At 48.9% G+C, this 22,743-nt stretch overlaps 1 pseudogene; it reads right to left on the reverse strand.

Annotated features, from left to right (window-relative positions):
• The window catches only part of LOC132766031 (zinc finger protein 845-like), a 65,308-nt pseudogene extending 42,963 nt beyond the window's left edge, over positions 1 to 22,345 (reverse strand).
• Between the last annotated feature and the right edge of the window lie 398 nt (positions 22,346 to 22,743).

Raw genomic sequence — 22,743 nt, forward strand, 5'->3', positions numbered from 1 at the left:
CAGACTCCTTGTGAGTAGCCAGCAAGCACAGCAGACTTACAAGGTGTCTTCTTAGGTAAGAAGCAACTCAAAGGTCCTTTGGTCAGTTCCTCCTCAAAAATAGAGCGCAGGACCTTGGGGTTTGTTGCTTGTCTCCCATCCAAGAACTAACGAGGGCTAAACCTGCTTATCTTCCAAGGTCAGATGGGATCTGGTGATTCAGGGCATTTGTATTATTTAAATTGTTGAGTTCCCCCAAATTGTTTCTGACTTTTGGCCATCCTAGAGTGAACCTATCGGAGGTTGTCGTGGCAATATTTGTTTTGGTAGAGGGGTTGCCCCGCCTTCTACAGAGGCTGAGAGAGTGTGACTTGCCCAAGGTCACCAAGTTAAATTCTCGCAATATTTGTTTCCTGGCAATATTTGTTTTGGGGGAGCGGTTGACAGAGACTGAGAGAGTGTGACTTGCCCAAGGTCACCGAGTTCTCACAGCTGAGTGGAGATTCAAACCCTGGTCTCACTTCTGAAATCCTACACATTTGTCCCAGCTGGAGGCTCCGTATGTTATGGCATTTAACATTTTGGCGGTCACACACTTCCTACTCGAGACTTACAGTAAGAGTTTTTGAATTGTATCTGGCGTTTTTCCATCTGGCTGTTTCTACCAATGATCTTTGGCGGCTGTTCAGGATGCTGTGATGGCAAGATTATGGTGTTTTTGCAGTTCTTTAGCACTTGGCACTCAGCTTCCTGATACATCTGGCTGTGGTGAGTCCTTGGCCAGCATGTTCGCTTTTGCTGCCAGTACTGAACTGCCTGCCATCAGCACTGTCCACCACTCGTCCTGCGGCATTGGCTGCCGACAGCTAGTGTTGGAGCCACCGGTGGCGCAGTGGGTTAAACCGCTGAGCTGGTGAACTTGTTGACCAAAAGGCTGCAAGTTTGAATCAGGGTAGTGGCGTGAGCTGTCCACCCCGGCTTATGCCAACCTAGCAGTGATGGCGAGCCCGCCCGAGGCCCCTGCTTTCCAACTGATCTGACCAGCTGCAGGGAGTTCCGCTGTTCCTGGATGCCCCGTTGGGCCAACTTTAATGAAATGTGCCCCAGCAGAGGTCTCAACCAAGGACTCTCTCCAACCTTGAGCTCTCTCCTTTTGCTTTTCTCCCCAGCCCAAACATTGTAACAAATCCCTAATAAAGACCAATTGAATTGTAACCTATACCTCTCCATGGTGATACATTGTGTCTATTTCTTGACTCAAAGGTATCAATTGCATGTACTTACCCTTTTTTGGGCCACAGGCAGCTGCCGGCTTGCCTGGGATGCCTTCCCGGCGTCCGAGGGAGGCCTAATCTGCGTTTCTTTAAACCACGGATACAGAAACCCCTCGGGCCCCCATATCCGTGAGTTAACCAAATGACTCCATTTTGATGCCATATTTTTCTTAGCCTAATTCTAACACTAACTGCTATCTTGCTTTTTGCATTTTGGACTCCTGCGCTCTGGGAATAACCTTTTTGTTTTAAGAATATTTTAATAAGAAACAGCTGATTGCCGAACTGGGCTTCCTGCTGCTGTGCTGCTCCCGCCAATGCTTCTTTTGGAGCCCCAGGACCCGGGGAACTTGATGTGGGCACCCCATGAGGCCTTCGGGAAGTGGACCTGCCACCCTCACTCCAGACCTCGGAGGGATTTGTAGTTCTCTTCGGACCATAGGGCAAGCTTCAGCCCCAGTGATGCAGGACTCCATATCCTGGCTCAGTGGACTTACCAAACCACATCTTATGATTTTTGGACCCTTTTTGCCCCCTCGAAGGACCCTTTGGCGATAATAGTTCCCTCTCCCTTTTTGGACTCTCACATTATTACTATGAGCTATGGACAAATACTGAGCCATGATCGAGGCTCTCATCAATTTCACTATGGAACTCTGGTGGGAGGGAGAAGTGCATATGTTTTCTACACTATGATTTCTATATTTTTCCCTGTGTTTCTGACCCTTGCCTGACCCTTCTATCCTATTCCCTTGTATAAAAAATGTATAAAAATATAAGAAGCCACTCTCAGCGACCCTGGAAGGAAGAAATCTCCTGTTTGAAAAGAACCCTATGCAAGGACATATTTGCATGGACAATACAATGGGTTTTTGACCCTGGGGCTCGGAGTCTGACCCCCCAGCGGAATGCCCACTTGGCATAAGTGATTATATCTCAACAGGACAAAGGGCCTTTGGAAAGCCACACTTTGTCCTGATCTGTTTACTCATTCTAACTTCTTTCAACCGAAACCTCAGCCAAGATTGCCTCATTGTTTCTATATCCTGGCTCAAAGAAAATCCGGATTTTGACTAGCTTGCCAGACCTCAATGTTGATTGCCATCAATCAGAACAATAGGCAGACCGGCTCAAAGGCCCCTGGGGGACTTGCCGGCCATTTGGACACCACATATTTCCATAATCCACTCAATAATTCATTGTTTCCCTCTCGTCCCACCTCCCTCTCTCCTGATTGGCCAGGAAACTGAGGCGGCAGAAGCTCATCAATTGGCTAAGGCACTCCGGAGGCGGCCAAGCCTCCTCCAAGCTGTAGAGAGCCAACCAATCATCGCCAAGCCGGCTGAGGGGCAGGGAGCAGGAAATTCAAATCTGACAGCTCAGTTTTATGTATAAAAAGGATTTTATTTATTTATTTATTATTCAAACTTATACGCCGCCACTCCCCTGGGGCTCGGAGCAGCTTACAAGAACAGACTAAAATCTAACACAATTTAAAAACAACAATATCAAAAATCAAAGGCCTGTCAGAACAGATATGTCTTACATGCCTTGCGGAAAGCTGATAAGTCCCGCAAGGCATGGACTTCAGGTGGCAGAGTATTCCAGAGTGATGGTGCCACTGCTGTAAAGGCTCTGCGTCTGGTTGCTGTTAGACGCAAGGTCTTGACACTGGGAATTGCCAATAAATCTTAGTCCTCAAAATGGAGGGATCTCTGGAGTTGGTAGGGAGTGAGGCGGTCCCTCAGGTACATCGGCCCCAGACCATGCAATGCCGATGTACCCGAGGGACACTGTATGCTTTGCTTGATGAACTATCGCGGCCTTGCATCCTTTCCAGCTGAATCACAATAAAATCAAGTCGGTGACGCTTCCTTCAGCTTTGGTGAGATTATTTTTGGTAACCTAGGGAAATTTTAAACTGCAGCTTTTCCTTTCTTTTGCTCACCAAAATAGCGAGCCCTCTTTGGTGGGTCCGCAGGGTCTCTCCTTCCAGGGTGAGACCCTCCTAAATTCTTCCTCTATATCAGCAGTTCGAAAACATGCAAATGTGAGTAGGTCAATAGGTACTGCTCTGGCAAGAAGGTAACGGTGCTCCATGTAGTCATGCCGACCACATGACTTTGGAGGTGTCTACTGACAACGCCGGCACTTTGGCTTAGAAATGGAGATGAGCATCAACCACTAGAATTGGACACGACTGGACAATGTCAGAGGAAAAGCTTTACCTACTAGTATTGGTGCCGTTGCTGGATTGCCCAGCGCCGAGTGCCTGTTTATGCCTTCCTGGCAGTTGTTTTCAACTTTATATGCGCAAGGTTTCCCCATCGCCTCCTTATACTGCCATTTGACCAGCGGCTGCCAGTGTTCCTGCCATTACTGTGGCGATATAGTGCCAAATTAATTGTGCTCCTAGGACTTGGTACATCTGTTGGCACTGGAGAGCCTACCTCCTTAAAGAACTACACATGCTGCTATAAGAACATTATTTTCTGACACTTTAACCAGGAACCTGCTATTGACTCTAACCCATCCTTTGAACTCCCCGACCCCATTGACTTGGTCTTAAGAACTGATAAACCTGACCCCCCCCCCCCCGCCCTAGCACATTGCACTTTAAATACAACTTCAAAGTTTGAAGGGAGAGCGCAGGTGGGCTATGTATTACTATGATCCTCAAGATGTGGGAGTGGGGAATGAAAGTATTACATCCAAAGGTGAGGAGAGAGTGGTATAGTCAAGGTCGGGTTCTTTGGTAAATGGCCACTGCCTGACTTCTGACCGAGGGAAGGGGCGATGGGTCATATGGAGGGAGGGGGAGTTCCCTTGACCAGGGAGCCCCCATAGAAGTAATATTGGAGAGGGGAAGATAAAGGAATGGGAGACCCAAATTAATTTGTCCTAGGGAAAGAGAGAAAGTGCTTATGGTTCCAAAATGGTCTCCTGACATGTTAAACTTGGATACCAAGGATGGCGGGCCCTCTGGACTGAGAGTGCGGCTGTTGAACGCTAGGTCTGTAAATGGAAAAACAGCAGTCAATCAGGACCTAATCCTGGAGGAGAGTGCAGACCAGGCGTGCATAACGGACACCTGGTTGGATGAGGCTGTGGGGGTTATTCTGTCCCAGCTTTGTCCACCAGGGTACTTTATGTGCAGCACCAGCCTAGATCTGGAAGGCGGGGAGGTGGGGGTCATAATGATCTATAGACATTCCATCTCATTGACCAGTTGCCCCTTCCCACAGTCAACCACATTTGAGTGTCTCCATGATCAGTATGGAATAGGGATTCTCCTAGTGTACCGACCACCCTGCTGCACTACAGTTTCCCTGCCTGAACTAACCAGGGTGATTTCGGGTCTGGCATTGGAGTCCTTATAGTACTGGGGGACTTCAACATCCATGCAGAGACCACCCTGTTGGGAGTGGCCCAGAACTTCATGGCCACCATGGGGCTGTCCCAAGTGGTACTTGACCGCACCCAAAGAGCCGAGAACACACTGGATTTGGTTTTCTGCTAGGGATGGGAGGAAGGTGGCAGTATGGAGGAACTGACCATCACTCCGTTGCCATGGACTGACAACCACGTGGTCAGGTTTAGACGGACTGCATCCCCAGACCTCTGCAGAGGTGGAGGACCAATTAAAATTGTCTGCCCTGGAAGCTTATGGATCCGGATGGATTCCTGATGGCTCTTGGGGAGTTTCCCATCACCTTGGTAGGTAATCCTGTCAAGGCTCTGATCATTCTGGAATGGGGAGATGACTAGGGCAATAAGCACAATGTCTCTGGAGCGTCCCCTCCCACATAGCAGAGCTAAATCAGCTCCTTGGTTCAACAAGCTGGCAGCAATGAAGTGTGTGAGACTGAGACTAGAGCACATGTGGCATTCAACTCACAGCGGGTCAGATCAAAAACGGATACATGCCTTGATAAGAATTTATGCCGCGGCAGTGGGGGCCTCTAGAAAATCTCTCATTGCAGTCAACACTGCGCAAGGAACCATCCACCTGAGCTGTTTTGAAGGGTCAGAGAGTTATTAAATCCCATCCCGCAAGATAGATCCCTGACCATTCAGCAGCTCGCTGTGAAGCATTCGCTCACTTCTTTGCAGGCAATGTCACTCTGATCTATTCCAACCTAGACACCATGTTAATGGCAGTCTCTGAAAATGTTACACGAGCACCTGCTTGTCCAGTTTTAATGGATTCATTTCAATTTGTGCAACCCGAGGACATGGACAAGATCCTTGAAGAGGTGAAGGAAACCACATGTGCCCTTTACCCCTGCTCATCCTGGCTGATAAAGGAAGCCAGAGGGTTTGGTAGAGCAGGTAAATGAAACAGCTTTGGTCTCCTTAGTGGATGATCTGCGTAGGGAACTTGACAGGGGGAGTGTTTCTCTGTTGGTTCTCTTAGACCACTCAGTATCCTTCTGAGACGCCTTGCAGGAATGGGATTTGGAGTAGCTATAGTGGCTCCAATGTACTGTAGTGGCTCCAGTCCGTCCTAGAGGGTTGCTTTCAGAAGGTGTTGTGAGGGACACTGCTTGGTCCCGCAACCATTGACTTGTGGGGTCCCACAGGGCTCAGTACTGTCCTCCATGTTGTTTAATATCTACATGAAGGCGCTGGGGGAGATCATCTGGAGTTTTGGAGTTCAATGCCATCTGTATGCAGATGATGTTCAACTCTATCACTCCTTTCCACTTGTTGCTAAGGAGGCTGTTCAGGTCCTGAACTGGTGCTTGGCAGCTGTGATTGTCTGGATGAGGGCGAGCAAACTGAAATTGAATCTAGTCAGTCAGAAGGCCGTACAGGATACAGGGTTAGTCTGTGTTGGATGGGATTACACTCTCCCTGAAGGCACAGATTTGCAGCTTGGGAGTTCTGGATTAATTGCTGAGCCCAGAACCCCAGGGGAGCTTTTGCACAATTAAACTTGTTTACCAGCTGTGCCCATACCTTTTGAGAAGCCATACTTGGCCACAGTGGTCCATGCTCGTCATACCTTGAATAAACTACTGTAACGTGTTCTCCCCCTCGACGGACTGTCACCTTGCCGTGGTGAGGGGGCTTGCGTGTTCCGATGAACCTGTAGGCACAGCAACTGGAGTCGTGCACTCCCAGGAGTGGCTGCGGGGGAGGTCCCAGACCAAGAACAGTCCGAAGACCCAAAGACCTCAACGGCGGAGCAGGCGGAGGATAACATGGCCCATGTTACAACGGCTGCGAAGGCGGAAGAAGGCTGCAACAGACTGAGAAGCCACGGTCATTGTGTTAAACTACATCACCAGTGGAACCTCACTCTGTGAAGACTGTGTGTTGATCAGTTGTGCACTGACCTCCACACATTAAAAAACCCACGCACAGGCGTCCTCCAAAGAAAATAAAAACCAACCAACCAAAGTCCCATGGCGATTAGCGAGTGGCGACGGGGGCAGGACTGTGAAATCTGGAAGCCCCTAGTCACAGACTGGCACATGGGCGGTGGGTATGGACTCAGTCGTTCTACCTCAAGGACCGAGGCAGTTGAGTAGTTCGGCAGCTGTATCCGCGACTGAGCAGCCCTTTTTAGGACCCACTCTGCTCACCCCACATGGGGAGGGGGCTAGAAAAGGTGCCCTAAACATAGTCTGCCTCACTTATCCCTGACTGGACTGCCGCGTCCAGTGGGGTCACCACCCTGCGGCCAAAAAAGGAAAATGAACTTCGGTACGTGGAACGTACGGACTCTGATGGACAACAGTGGCAGTGAACGCCCCGAACGCAGAACTGCCATCATTGCAAGGGAGCTGGGACGCTTCAACATCGACATAGCAGCCCTTCAGGAGACCCGGAGAGCAGGGGAGGGACAGCTGAAGGAAGAAAAAGGAGGCTACACCTTCTTCTGGAAGGGACTGCCTGAAGAAGACCAAAGAATGCACGGAGTCGGCTTTGCCATCAGAAACGATCTGGTGAAACATCTGTCCGAAGCACCCACTGGCATCAACGAACGTCTCTCAACCCTCCGAATCAATCTTGCCAAAAACCAACGGGCAACCATCATAAGTGCCTATGCACCAACACTAGATGCTGACGAAGACATCAAGGAGAAATTCTACTGTCAGCTGGACACCGTCCTATCGGGGATACCTAAGGAGGACAAAATCATCCTCCTGGGGGACTTCAATGCAAGAGTCGGGCGAGACTTCGACCTGTGGCCAGGAACCATAGGAAAAGACGGGGTTGGAAACAGCAACCCGAATGGCATCCTGCTTCTCACCAAATGTGCGGAACACAACCTTGTCATCACCAACACGCTCTTCCGCCAGAAAAACAAGTTCAAGACATCATGGAAGCACCCCCGGTCAAAGCATTGGCACCTCTTAGACTATGTAATCACACGTGCCAGAGACCGCCGTGACGTGCTCCTCACAAGAGCCATGACAGGTGCTGACGACTGCTGGACTGACCACAGGCTAATCCGATCCTCGATGGCCATCAAGATCGCTCCCAAGCGCAGACTCCAAGGCAGAAAGACAAGGCGCAAAATGAACACCCAAGCCCTTCAGGAGCCCTCCAGACGAGCCCATCTCCAAACAGCACTCAAGAACCATCTACCCACAGAACACCCCGAAAATGTTGAGGAACATTGGAACAAACTGAAGACCTCCATCATCCAAGCCTGCGAAGAAACTATTGGATACCAAGCCAAGAAACATCAAGACTGGTTTGATGAAAATGACATCGAGATCCAACAGCTAATTGACAAGAAAAGGAAAGCCTTCCAAACATGGCAGAGAAACATCAACTGTGCTGCTAAGAAAAAGATCTACGCTAGTGCAAAAGCCGAGGTCCAAAGAAGGACAAGAGAACTCAAGAACATCTGGTGGACAAAGAAGGCTGAAGAAATCCAACACCTGGCAGATACCCATAATGCTCAAGGATTTTTCAAAGCCACAAAGGTCATCTACGGACCAAGAAACCATGGCATACAGCCTCTACGCTCACCAGATGGAACCAAACTCCTGAAGGACCAAAACTCAATTGCACTACGTTGGAAAGAACACTACCAAAGCCTCCTGAACCGCAGCTCCAATGTGGCCGAAGAGGTCCTCTCACAAATCCCGCAACAACAAACCAGGGATGAGCTTGCAGCACCGCCTAGTTTGGAAGAAGTCAGCAATGCCATCAGCCAGCAGAAGAATAACAAAGCCAGCGGACCGGATGGGATCCCTGCTGAAATCTTCAAAGAGGGAGGACCTGAGCTGACACACCAACTCCACCAGCTCATAGAAAAAGTGTGGGTGACCGAGAAAATCCCAGCAGACTTCAAGGATGCCACCATCATCACCCTCTTCAAAAAAGGGGAAAGAACAGACTGCGGAAACTATCGAGGTATCTCCCTTCTAACCTCCGCTGGGAAAATCCTCGCAAGAATCCTTGCAAACCGCCTCCTGCCCCTCTCAGAAGACACCCTCCCAGAATCCCAGAACGGCTTCCGCCCCTCCAGAGGAACCGTGGACATGATCTTCACTGCACGACAGCTCCAAGAAAAATGCAGGGAACAAAACCAACCTCTGTACATGGCATTCATCGACCTTGCCAAGGCATTCGACACAGTGAATCGCAGCGCTCTCTGGACCATCCTCCACAAAATCGGATGCCCTAACAAATTTGTGAACATCCTGCGGCTCCTCCACGATGACATGATGGCAACAGTCTTGGACAGCAATGGCTCCCAAAGTGACCCATTTAAGGTGGAATCGGGTGTCAAACAGGGATGTGTTATTGCCCCAACTCTATTCTCCATCTTCATCGCTATGATACTTCACCTTGTTGATGGGAAGCTTCCCACCGGAGTGGAAATCATCTATCGGACAGACGGCAAGCTATTTAACCTCAGCAGACTGAAAGCCAAAACCAAAGTTACAACAACATCTGTTATAGAACTCCAGTATGCTGATGACAATGTCGTCTGTGCGCATACAGAAGAAGATCTACAAGCCACTCTAAACACCTTCGCAGAAGCATACACGAAGCTTGGCCTGTCACTGAACATTGAGAAAACCAAAGTGCTCTTCCAGCAGTCACCAGCCAACTCCTCCCCAATGCCAGAGATACAGCTTAATGGTGTAACATTAGAAAATGTTGACCATTTCCGCTACCTTGGCAGCCACCTCTCCACCAAAGTCAACATCGACGCTGAAATACAACACCGCCTGAGCTCCGCAAGTGCAGCATTTTCCCGAATGAAGCAGAGAGTGTTTGAGGACCGGGACATCCGTAGGGAGACCAAGGTGCTTGTCTATAAAGCTATTGTCCTCCCAACCCTGCTATACGCCTGTGAGACGTGGACTGTCTACAGACGTCACATGCAACTCCTGGAACGATTCCATCAGCGCTGCCTCCGGAAAATCCTGCAAATCTCCTGGGAAGACAAGCGGACAAACGTCAGTGTGCTGGAAGAAGCAAAGACCACCAGCATTGAAGCGATGGTCCTCCAACATCAACTCCGCTGGGCTGGCCATGTTGTCCGGATGCCTGACCACCGTCTCCCAAAGCAGTTGCTCTATTCCGAACTTATCAACGGAAAACGGAATGTTGGTGGGCAGGAAAAGAGATTTAAAGATGGGCTCAAAGCCAACCTTAAAAACTCTGGCATAGACACTGAGAACTGGGAGACCCTGGCCCTTGAGCGCTCCAGCTGGAGGTTAGCTGTGACCAGCAGTGCTGCAGAATTCGAGGAGGCACGAGTGGAGGGTGAAAGAGAGAAACGTGCTAGGAGGAAGGCGCGTCAAGCCAACCCCGACCGGGACCGCCTTCCACCTGGAAACCAATGCCCTCACTGCGGAAGAAGGTGCAGAGCAAGAATAGGGCTCCACAGCCACTTACGGACCCACAAGAACATTGGAGGACCATCATACTCGGAAAACGAGGGATCGCCTAAAGAAAGAAAAGAAGAAAGTAACGTGTTCTACATGGGGCTGCCTCTGAAGACAGTCTGGAAGCTCCAAGTTGTCCAATGGGTGGCAACCAGATTTCTAACTTGAGTAGCAGACAGGAAGAATGCAACCCCCATTACATCAGCTCCACTGGCTGCCAGTTTGCTACTGGCCTCAATTAAAAATGCTGGCTTTGACCTATAAAGCCCTAAACAGTTCTGGTCCAACATATCTCCCTTTATGAGCCAACTAGAGCTTTAAAATCTGCTGGGGAGGCCCTACTCTCAGTCCCACCCCCTTCGCAAGTGCAACTGGTGGGGATGAGAGGCAGGGTCTTCTCATTGGTGGCCCCTCGGCTGTGGATCTCCCTCCCCAGTGATATAAGACTGGCCCCATCCCTCCTGGTTTTCAGGAAAAGGTTAAAGACCTGCTTTGTTCACAGCCGTTCGGGGAGTAAAGTAATGCGGAATTTGACATCAATCTAGGAGTTTGAATAAGGACTGTGGGAAAACTATACGGTATGGAAATCAAGACTCGGCACTATGTATGATTTTCATTTGTTTAATTGTATTTGTATGTTTTATAATATGATATGGTATATTTATTTTTGTGTGTATGATGCAGTATTGAATTTTTGCTGTGTGCATAGGAATTTGTTCACTATTTTTTCAACCTATCGTGCAGCCTTCCAACAGTCTGAGGGACCGTGAACCGGCCTTCAGCATTAAAAGTTTGAGGACGCCTGGTATAGCGTATTCCTTTTTAAGATGCAACTAGACTGTTCATTGCATTTGGTGAAAAGACTTACACAGCCATTCTGATATTCAGCAAATGCTGATTTTCGTGTGGCATCTTCTCTTGCCATGGATTCTCTGATGTAAAGCCAGGTTGGTACTTTGGCTGGAGACCTTCCCGCACTCTGAACAGGAGTATGGTTTCTCTCTGGTGTGGATGCTCTTATGTCTGACAAAGGTGGACCGGTTGCTGAAACTCTTTCCACACTCCATACATTTCTAGGGCTTCTCCCCTGGGTGAATTTTCTGATGTGATTTGAGATGGGCTCTCCGAACAAAGCACTTCCCACACTCCAAGCACTGATACGACTTCTCCCCAGTATGTATTAACTGATGTTGCTTAAGATTACCAAGTTCACCAAAGCATTTCCCACACTCCAGCACTGATACGACTTCTCGGTAGTGTGAATTTTCTGGTGTTTCTTGAGATTAGCTCTCTGACCATAGCATTTCCCACACTTCAAGCACTCATACGGCTTCTCCCCGGTGTGGATTCTCTGGTGTTTCTTGAGACTGTCACTCCGGCCAAAGCACTTCCCGCACTCCAAGCACTGATACGGCTTCTTCCCAGTGTGGATTATCTGGTGTTGCTTGAGAGTGCCTTTCCTACCAAAGCATTTCCCACACTCCAAGCATTTAAACAGCTTCTTCCCTTTTTGGATCCTTGGATGTTTCATCTTACCAAGATTTGAATTCATACATTGTCTCTCATCTGCAGAAATACTCTGATTCAGGTCTATGTTGGAACTTCTCCCTTCATAAAGCGTTTCACATTCAGTCGTGTCTCCACTCTGACTAAAACTCTTTGGAAACATTGAATCCGATTCATCCGCAGGGCGAATTCTACTATGAACACTGGGGAGAGCAATTTCTTTTTTGTCTTTCTCGCTTTCCTGCTGGACTGAGATTCTGTGAAGGTCCCCCACCAGAAATGGGAAGGGTTTGGCTTCCAGCTCTTCCGTGTGGCTTTCATCTTGGCTCGCTGGCCCACATTGGCTGCAAACATTCTCCTTCAACGCTTCACATTCTGTCCTTTCTGAGGAATCCTCACCCAATTGCCCCTCATTCTCACTTTTCCATTCATCACCTGTTGGAAATAAAGCAGAGGCAAATTAAGACCCATTCTCACAATGCCACCAGGAAACTTCCCACAGCAGATTCATAAACTGATAAGACCACGTAAAAGCACAACAAGTACATTGAATGTGCTTTTCTTGCATGGCAGGGGAATGGACTAGATGGCCCATGTGGTCTCTTCCAACTTTATTTTTGTGTGATTCTATGATTCAATCCTAAATGCATATGAACAAGGGTAAAAACACTGCAAATTTATACAAGGCAAGTTTCAACCTGAATCTAATACAGGAAGTAGTCTTATCCTGGCTACCTGACTACTGGAATGGCTCCTGGGTGATGCCTTTGGATTGTGCGGTTGTAATTAATTGGTTTTGAGATTGAGATTTTTTAAATCTTTGGTTTTAATGTACAGGGTTAGTCAATTGAATGGCTTATTGGCCTATGCATTTTGACTAACCCTGTATATGCAGGACCACTCTAACAACTACCATGTCAGATTATACAGAGAAGCCTTTGAAATTCACAAGCATGTGGACAATTTCAACAGAAAGGAGGAAACCATGAAAATGAACAAAATCGGGCTACCAGTAAGTAAGTAAAGAGCAAAACTCAAAAAACAGAGGAATACCAGACAAGAATCAATCAGGGCAGGTTAACACCTCATGGAGAGGCCCAGCATAGTGTATCCTCAAGGCACTTGGGGGAAAAGTGAGAACGCAGTTCACAAAAGGCACTGTCCCTTTTGACATGATCAATACTTGGTGCTTTACCATTTTTCAACTGGTGGATTAAGTCCAGAATAGTGTCAAAAGACACTGGGTCCCAAACAGGCAAGTCCAGAAAACCGACATCCTGGGTTTTTTTCAGTTTCTAGTTTAAGGTGAAGATAGCACCCAGCTATCCTTGGGGACCAACCCATTAAGAATCAGAAGGTCCAATTTAAACTGGAATTGGGCCAGAAAAAATTGTTTTCTGGTCATTTGATTTTCTAAGGGGGAAATGGCCTTTGTCCCTTAAATTTCATAATGCTGGATATTGGATTTCCATCCCAGTATTATTGGGACCGATCCTTGCATTTAAATCTCTCAAAATGAATATATGTGACTTGGGAAATTTGTTAGTAGCGAAAAGAGATACTCTTCGAGTTTACCCCAAGAAGGTTCAATCTGAGCTTTACATTTAAGTGTACAAGACTTTGCCACAAACTAAGAGGGCAACTGTGCTCACCCATCTTCTCAGGAAATGTGGACTCTCCCCCATGACCCCCAATATATTACAAGTATTTTATGGCATGCAGAACAGCAGGATCCATATCTATCATTTCACTTACTTACACTTGAGGGAAAATTACTTACACTTGAGGGCACGGAGGAGGGGAGGTGTTCCACTAGCCGAGGGGCCCCCATAGAGGTCGTGGTGGGAAGGAGGAGATGCGGGAAAAGGAGACCTCAAATTCGGCTAAATTCGGACCATTTATCCACATTAACAATTCCAAATCGGTCTCCTAAGGTAAATTGGTGTAACCAGGTGAGCGGACCCTCTGGACTGAAGGTGGTGCTGTTGAACGCCAGATCTGTCAATGGAAAAACGACCTGGATCCAGGACCTAATCCTGGACGAGCGGGCAGATCTGGCGTGCATCACGGAGACCTGGCTGGATGAAGCTGGAGGAGTAAATCTGACCCAGCTTTGTCCTCCAGGCTTCTCCGTGCAACACCAACCGAGATCCGGAGGGCGGGGAGGCGGGGTCGCAGTGGTCTATAGAGATTCCATCCATCTGACCAGGTGCCCCATCCCGCAGACCACAAATTTTGAATGCGTCTACCTGAGGGTGGGTGACCGAGACAGAATAGGGATTCTGCTAGTGTACCGTCCACCTCGCTGCACTACAGTCTCCCTACCTGAGCTAGCGGGGGTGGTCTCGAGCCTGGCGTTGGAGTCTCAACAGCTCCTTGTGCTGGGAGACTTCAATATCCATGCCGAGGCGACCCTCACAGGTGCGGCTCAGGACTTCATGTCTGCCATGGCAACCATGGGGCTGTCCCAACAAATATCTGGCCCCACCCACTGTGCTGGACACACATTGGACTTGGTTTTCTGCCAGGGATGGGAACAGGGTGGGGGTGTGGAGGAGTTGTCCATCTCTCCGTTGCCATGGACCGACGACTTCCTGATCAGATTTAGGCTCACTGCGCCCCCTAACCTCTGCAAAGGTGGAGGACCCATTAAGATGGTCCGCCCCAGGAGGCTGATGGATCCAAATGGATTCCTGACGGCTCTTGGAGATTTTCCCGCCACCTCGGTAGGTGACCATGTCGAAACCTTGGTCGCTCTCTGGAATGGGGAGATGGCCAGGGCCATTGACATGATTGCTCCGGAACGTCCCCTCTCAAGTAGCCGAGCTAAACCAGCCCCTTGGTTTACTGAGGAGCTGGCAGTGATGAAGCGAAGGAAGAGGGAACTAGAGAGCGTGTGGCGTTCGGATCCGAGCGAGTCAAATCAAGCACGGTTTGTGTCCTTTCTTAGGGCATATGCCGCGGCAATAAAGGCCGCAAAGAAAACCTTCTTTGCGGCCACTATTGCGTCTGCAAAGAACCGTCCGGCGGAGTTGTTTCGGATTGTCAGAGGTCTTTTAACTCCCGCCACCTCAGGCGGGAGCCCTGACAATTCGGTCACGCGCTGTGAAGCATTTGCTCGGTTCTTTGCAGACAAAGTCGCCTTGATCCGCTCTGAGCTGGACGCCGCGTTAAATGCAGTCTCCGAGAATGTAACAAGAGCACCTGCTTGTCCTATTTTGATGGATTCTTTTCAGTTTGTGAAACCCGAGGATGTGGACAAGATACTTGGAGGAATGAGGCCCACCACGTCCATCCTAGACCCCTGCCCATCCTGGCTTCTGAGGGAGGCCAGAGGGGGATTGGCTGAGTGGGTAACAGTGGTGGTGAATGCCTCCCTTCGGGAAGGCAAGATTCCAGCGAGCCTAAAACAGGCTATTATAAAGCCGCTGTTGAAGAAACCATCACTGGACCCCACTAAATTGGACAACTTTCGGCCTGTTTCCAATCTCCCCTTCTTGGGCAAAGTCATGGAAAGCGTGGTGGCCTCACAACTCCAGGTATTCTTGAGAGACACGGATTATCTGGATCCGGCACAGTCTGGTTTCAGACCGGGACATGGTACCGAGACGGTCTTGGTCGCCTTAGTGGATGATCTGCGCCGGGAGCTAGACAGGGGGAGTGTGTCCCTGTTGGTGCTCCTGGACCTCTCAGCGGCCTTCGATACCGTCGACCACGGTATCCTTCTGGGGCGCCTTGCGGAAATGGGCCTTGGGGGCATTGCTTTGCAGTGGCTCCAGTCATTCCTGGAGGGCCGCACTCAGAAGGTGTTATTGGGGGACTCCTGTTCTACACCACAACCTTTGATTTGTGGGGTTCCACAGGGTTCCATACTGTCCCCCATGCTGTTTAATATCTACATGAAGCCGCTGGGTGAGATCATCCGGAGTTTCGGGGTGCGGTGTCATCTGTACGCAGATGATGTCCAACTCTGTCACTCCTTCCCACCTGCTACTAAGGAGGCTGTCGAGGTCCTGAACCGGTGCCTGGCCGCTGTAACGGTCTGGATGAGGGCAAACAAACTGAAATTAAATCCAGACAAGACAGAGGTACTCCTGGTCAGTCGCAAGGCCGAACGGGGTATAGGGTTACAGCCTGTGCTGGATGGGGTCGCACTCCCCTTGAAGGCGCAGGTTCGCAGCTTGGGTGTGACCCTGGACTCGTCGTTGAGCCTGGATCCCCAGGTGTCAGCGGTGACCAGGGGAGCATTTGCACAGCTCAGGCTCGTGCGCCAGCTGCGCCCGTATCTCGGGAAGTCTGACTTGGCCACGGTGGTACACGCTCTGGTCACATCCCGCCTTGACTACTGCAACGCGCTCTACGTGGGGCTGCCCTTGAAGACGGCCCGGAAGCTTCAGCTGGTTCAGCGCGCGGCAGCCATGTTATTAACTGGAGCGGGTAGCAGGGAGCACACAACGCCCTTGTTGTCCCAGCTCCATTGGCTGCCGATTTGCTACTGGACCCAATTTAAGGTGCTGGTCTTGGCCTACAAAGCCCTAAACGGTTCCGGCCCAAAATACCTTTCGAACTGCATCTTGGCCTACGAGCCCACGAGGACCTTGAGATCGTCTGGGGAGGCCCTTCTCTCGATCCCGTCTGCCTCACAGGCACGTCTGGCGGGGACGAGGGAGAGGGCCTTCTCGGTGGTGGCCCCCAGGCTGTGGAACACTCTCCCTGCAGACATCAGACAGGCGCCCTCCCCATGTCCTTCCGAAAAAGCCTCAAGACATGGCTGTTCGAGAAGGCATTTAATTAAGTGCTATAACAATGTGGTAAAGATGATTGGAATGGAACAAGGAATATGAGATTGGTTATGATTCCACTATGAGACGAAGCGGATTTTTAGTGTAGTTTTGTAATTGTTGTATAGTTTATATGTTGTTGTAATTGCCTTTTTGTAAATTGTCTTTTATGTGTGTGTACACCGCCATGAGTCGCCCTATAGGGCTGAGAATGGCGGTTAATAAATGCATCAAATAAATAAATAAATAAAATTATCTCTGTAGGCATTTGCTAGAATAGATCCTCCACTGTGGTTGTATGGTATGTTTCCTCTGGACATTTTTGAACTCAGATGGTCAGAACTGGAAATAATAATCCTGGGAAGGATTGACCAGCGATGATGAGGATTTCTAGGTCAGGGGTTTGCCCATGCAGTCCCTTAACTTACCCCAGGAAAGGGGAAACTATGGTGTAGTGATCCTTACCTCATAGGCTGCAGCTGGAGCCTAAGATGTCAGTAAGCCGGCCTCCATTTTGAGAAGGTAATTCAGTTAGGCAGACATCTTGGGAGTGTTAGAACAGCAGAGGGGAGGAGCTCAGCTGTCTCTGGATTGGCTAAGGCTGGATGGGAGGAGTTTTAGCCGAGGGAGTAAAAGGCCGTCAGCTTCTCACAGAGAGAGAGATTGAATTTTGGCTTTGAAGAGAGCGGGTGGCAGATTTTTGGTGAGCATAGATTTTTCCTGTCAGAGAGTATTTTTGGGGCAGGTGATTCTGCAGTATTTGACCAGGAGGGTCAAAGTAGACACCTGTGGGCTTGTGTTGGATTTAGGACACAAGTTGTTTTGCTTTCTGGGGGTCAGAGTAGTTTAGCTGTTAGTTTTGCTTGCTTGCTTGCATAATGGTCGCTTCTGTGGCGAGAGAATCAGCTGTCTACGAAGATGTTGCCCAGGGGACGCCTGGATGTCTTGCAATCCTGCGAGGAGGCTTCTCTCATGTCCCCCTCAGCAAGCGAGAGTCCAAAAGTGGCAGGCTCAAACTCAGCACCTCAACCAATGGCTGATACCAAATGAGAAACTCCCTCCTGGGCACACAGAAGACTGGGCGACTTGGAAAGCGCTGAACAGATTGCGCTCTGGCACCACGAGATGCAGAGCCAACCTTCAGAAATGGGGCTACAAAGTGGAATCCTTGACATGTGAGTGTGGAGAAGAGCAAACCACTGACCACCTGCTGCAAAGCAACATGAGCCCAGCCACATGCACAATGGAGGACCTTCTTGCAGCAACACCGGAGGCACTCCAAGTGGCCAGATACTGGTCAAAGGACATTTAACCAACTACCAAACTCACAAGTTTTGCATTTTTCTGTTTGTTTGCTTTGTTCTGTTAGAAATGTAATATAATGGACTGGTTGCTCTGACATGACAAATAAACAAGCTGTTAGTGATCTCTGTTAAGAGGGAAGCTATTTCCTCTGGGGACAACCAGGTTTGGTTTGTCTGAAGGACTCACTGCTACTGAATTAGGGTAGAGTGAGGAAACTTGTTCACATTTAAGGAAGGAAACCTATTTAGGGAAATCACCAAGTTTATTGTATTTCTGGAAACCATTTAAGAATAGTGTTCCTCAGTAACCATTAAAGTTGTGTGCCTCATTAAAGAAGATAGTTGTTTGTTCAAATATATCAATAAACATTTTCTCTAGTTTAACTTTTGAATAAGCCTCAGCAGTGATCCATTCTATAAGAATAGTTCCAGTGATTTTCAACCTCTTTACAATTCAGTCATTTGAAGGGAGCTAAAAAGGGAGAGCTGGTGGATAAGAAGATTTACCGCAGGGACAACACTTTAGTAGTTCCCAAATTTCCTTAGGTGGTGGCAGCAACTCTACCAAAGTATATACACGTTACCTCAACATACATCTAAATGTTCCGTGCCAAGAAGCATATTCCAGCATAGTGGTGTCTAACTGTGAGATTAGTACCATGATCCTTTAAAGTGGTGTTCATGGCATGACACTTTTAGTCATGCCATTCTCAGGGGATCTAATGATCAATCTAATTTTATAATTGGTGTCAGCAGGTGGATGTGATATTTTTTCCCCCGACAGTGTTAAAAGTCCCTCGTTACCTTAACGAATGATCAGAAGATTTTTATATATGGCCTTCCAGTTACTACAACTTTCAATCCTCTCTGGAAAAGCTGGGAGGCCCATGTACCTGGCAGACCCTTGGGTTTAAAACTACCCAAAGGACGATGGGAAGGCTCTACTCAGGGAAGAAGCAGCCACAGTGCTGCAGTTAGTCTAGGAAAAAGCACCCCCAACATCCAAGGACACAAATAGCCCACTCTTCTTACCCAAGGGTCCGGCATCCCTGTCGTTATCTTCCTCTTTGATCTCCATATGAAGCTTCTTCTCCTCCTCCATCTCAGGCAGGGCTTGGACAGCTTCAGGGGAACCCACTCTCTCCTCTTCCTCTAACAGCACCTAAAATATGTACACTTGTTAACCCAATGTATATCTCACGTGTATGGCTTTGCTCTACATAGTCCTCAAAGTATTTGTGAGGTAGGTCACAACCAGAGAAAATAACTAGCCCATGGTCACACAATGCGCTTCATGGTCCAAAAGGGAGTTGAACCCAGATCTTGCAAGGCACAATCCCACATTAAAACTATTGCCTGGGCATTTGATGGGCACTACAGTTGCTCTTTGCAGGGTGCTCCTCACCCCCACTGTATTTCACCTTTTTCTTAAATTTAAAATTCAGTATCTCCTTACATGGCTGGTTCAGGCACAAAAGAAGCCTTTTTAAAATTACAAAGTTAATTTTTTTTTAAATCACTAAAGGTTAACTATTGGGGCAGAGTATGTGCTGGGAGATATAAGAAGGCTCAAACATAGCCCCATACAGGCTAAACTCCACCCAGGCTTGATAAATGAAGAAGATATTTTGGCAGCTTGCACAAAGCAGCCCTTTGGGAAGCCTGGAACCCAATGAACAGTCCTCACCTGGTTTGCCTGCCTCTTGGCCTCTTCCTCTTGCTGCTGCTTGAGGAAGTCCTCCGCCAAGGCCACCGCCTGGGAGCAAGTCTCTGGACCACATTCCTTGACCCAGGCCTCTATCTCTGGAGGAAGGACAGCCAAGAACTGCTCCAAGATCAGCAGCTCCAGGATCTCCTCCTTCGAATGTCTTTCAGCTTTCAGCCACCGGCAACACAGTTCCTGAAGCTGGCCGTAAGCCCCTCTCGGCCCCTCAGCCTCCCGGTAGCGGAAATGCCGGAAACATCGCCGTTGCTCCTCCTGGCGCATGGCATCTACATGCAAGATGGCAGCCTTCACTTTCCCATAATCCTCCCTGTCTTCAGTCTCCATGCCAGTGAAGGCCCGCCTGGCCTCTCCGCTCAATGCTGGCAGCAGCCAGGGCACCCACTCTTCCTTGGGCCACCGGCAGGCTTGGGCTACTTGCTCAAAGGAGGCCAAAAAGGCTTTGGCGTCGTCCCACGGCTCCTCCCTCGACTGAGAGGCTCCCCGGGGAGGGCCTTCCATGCTCTTCAGGAACTCCTGCGATTGGATTTCCCACTGCTGAAGAGAGTCTTTATTGGGCTCCTGTTTCATCTCCTTTGGGAAGCCTAGAACACAATGAACAGTCCTCACCTGGTTTGCCTGCCTCTTGGCCTCTTCCTCTTGCTGCCTCTGGAGGAAGTCCTCCACCAAGGCCACTGCCTGGGAGCAAGTCTCTGGACCACATTCCTTGACCCAGGCCTCTATCTCTGGAGGAAGGACGGCCAAAAACTGCTCCAAGACCAGCAGCTCCAGGATCTGCTCCTTCGAATGTCTTTCAGCTTTCAGCCACCGGCAACACAGTTCCTGAAGCTGGCCGTAAGCCCCTCTCGGCCCCTTGGCCTCTTGGTAGCGGAAACGCCGGAAACACTGTCGCTGTTCCTCCCGACGCATGGTGTCCCTGTGCAGGATGGCGGCTTTCACTTTCCCATAATCTTCCCTGCCTTCGGCCTTCAGGCCGGTGAAGGCCCGCTTGGCCTCTCCGCTCAATGCTGGCAGCAGCCAGGGCACCCACTCTTCCTTGGGCCACCAGCAGGCTTGGGCCACTTGCTCAAAGGAGGCCAGGAAGGCTTTGGCGTCGTCCCACGGCTCCTCCCTTGACTCAGAGGCCCCCCAGGTTGGGTGAAGGCCTTCCACGCTCTTCAGAAACTCCTGATATTGGGTTTCCCACTGCAAAAGCAAGTCTTTGCTGGGCTCCTGTTTCACCTCTGCTGGTCCCCTTTGCAGGGATGCCTCCGTTGTCCCAACATGGCAGCTTCCTCTCACTTCCCGTGGCACCTGCCCTGGTATATGACTTGTAAGGTCTTCTTGGGTCTCCATTTTCATGTTTGGATAGTGGCCTGAAAAGGTGGGAAATGCTAGACTCTACTGCAGCAATGTAAACATCTGCATGGAGATTTCTGTCAGGAGAAATGGAAGGAAAAAAGAACACAACATACAGCTTTTAAAGAGGAAGAATTATGAAAGCAGAATTGCAGGGCTGGAATGGAACTGGCCATTGAAGAAGTAATCACAAAAAAGGAAAAAAAGTCTAGTCCAAGGAGTCCCCAAACAAGACCCTGCAGGTTGGTTGCGCCCCTCCAAGGCCCTTCACTCGGTCCCTGCCTAAACTTGAGTCTCAGGGCTGCCCTAAGTCCGAAATGACTTGAAGACGCACAACAACAACAACAATCCTGATTCACTTGACTATCTCATCCGCCCAAAGCAGGCCCACACTTCCCATTGACATAATGTTTTGTTGCTTAAAACTGTTATTCATTTTAAAAATTGTGGTGTTCTTTCATGGTATTTTTTGCACTATAAATAAGACACGTGCAGTGTGCATAGGAATTCATTTATTATCCTTCTTTTCCTGCCATAATTGGGACCCAAAGCAGCTCACGACTTGACAAAATAAGAGAACCGTTTATTATTATTATTTCTCACATTTCTATCCCGTCCTTCTCAACCCCTGAAGGGGGACTCAGGACGAAGATAGAAAGAGAACTTTAAGAGAACTCAAAACATGCAGAAAGTACGTTTTAAGGCAAAAGTATGAGAGCTGGGACCCAATGCTGGTTGGGCCACGCGGGTCAGAATTAGAGAAGCGAAGACATTACGTATTTGAACGTGTTTGCATTCGATATCCGGATAGCCTTAAGCACTATGCTTGTCTGTTTGTTGTGTGTGTGTGCCCCTTTCCACACACCCCTTTCCGGCAAACTATCTTGCCACGACTCTGTTGCACCTGCATCTCTCACTCGCTGTGCTGTCTCCACATTGGGTCCCAGCTATCATACTTTTGCCCAATTTAAACTGGTCGCAATAACTGGGGGGCCAGTTTTGGATGTCAACTCCCACAATTCCTAACAGCTGGTAGAGTGTTAAGAGTTATGGGCGTTGAAGTTCAAAATACCTGGAGGGTCTAAGTTTGTTCATGCCTGCTAAAGAATGTAGTTTGGGGAGGAAAAGACCTTGGAAAACTGCAATTCCCAGGATCCCCCATCACTGAGCCAGGGCAGTGCCAGGGGTGTGAACTCCACTCTTTCTCCAGTGGAGAGGCATCCTCTAGCAATGCAGTTGCAACCCTCCTGCTCTTCCTCATCCTGCTCCCAAAGGAGGAGAGGCAACATTTCCCATCAGACTCACTTTTCCTTTCCTCTCTTTCCCTTCTTCTGTCTTCACTCACCTTTCTCCTTCCAGTTTCTTCCATCTCAATCCAAGAACTCTGGCTCAGATCTTTCTCCTTTCCCTCTAAAAACCTCCAAGAAAGGAAAGCCAAAGGCAGGAGTTCCCCAAGAAGCCCAACCAGGAAGAGGAGGACACACTACTCCACATGCCTGCAAACCACAACACGGCAGGAAGTCCTCTCTAGCCAGCCACCTGTAGTTCGAGACCTCAACGGTTTGCCTTCAAGCAGCTGTTGGTCCTCCAGGCTTTTGGACTTCAACTCCCAGAAGCCACCGCTTCCTTGGGCAAGGAGCAGGAATTCTGGGAAATGAAGTCCAAAACACTGGAAGCCCAGAGCCTGGGAAACACGTGGCTTTTGAAGCTGGGAGGAAATTCTTTTCTCAAAGGGGAAGAAATTCCCCTGACAATGTCTTTATATATAGTACCTTTTCCATCTTTTCCATAAGAAGAAGTGCAAATAAGGACTGTTTTGTATTCATTAAATTGTCTTTATTAATATTTTGGTTGTTTTTCTTTTATGTCTCCTGTATCCTAGAATTTTTATTTATTACTTAGTTTTGTGTTATGATTCCCTTTTGTTTATTCTTGTATTTTTTGTTAACATCTCCATCGTTCTTATATACACAA

The sequence above is a fragment of the Anolis sagrei genome, chromosome 2 (genome assembly GCF_037176765.1).
Source record: "Anolis sagrei isolate rAnoSag1 chromosome 2, rAnoSag1.mat, whole genome shotgun sequence".
Lineage (NCBI taxonomy): Eukaryota > Metazoa > Chordata > Lepidosauria > Squamata > Dactyloidae > Anolis > Anolis sagrei.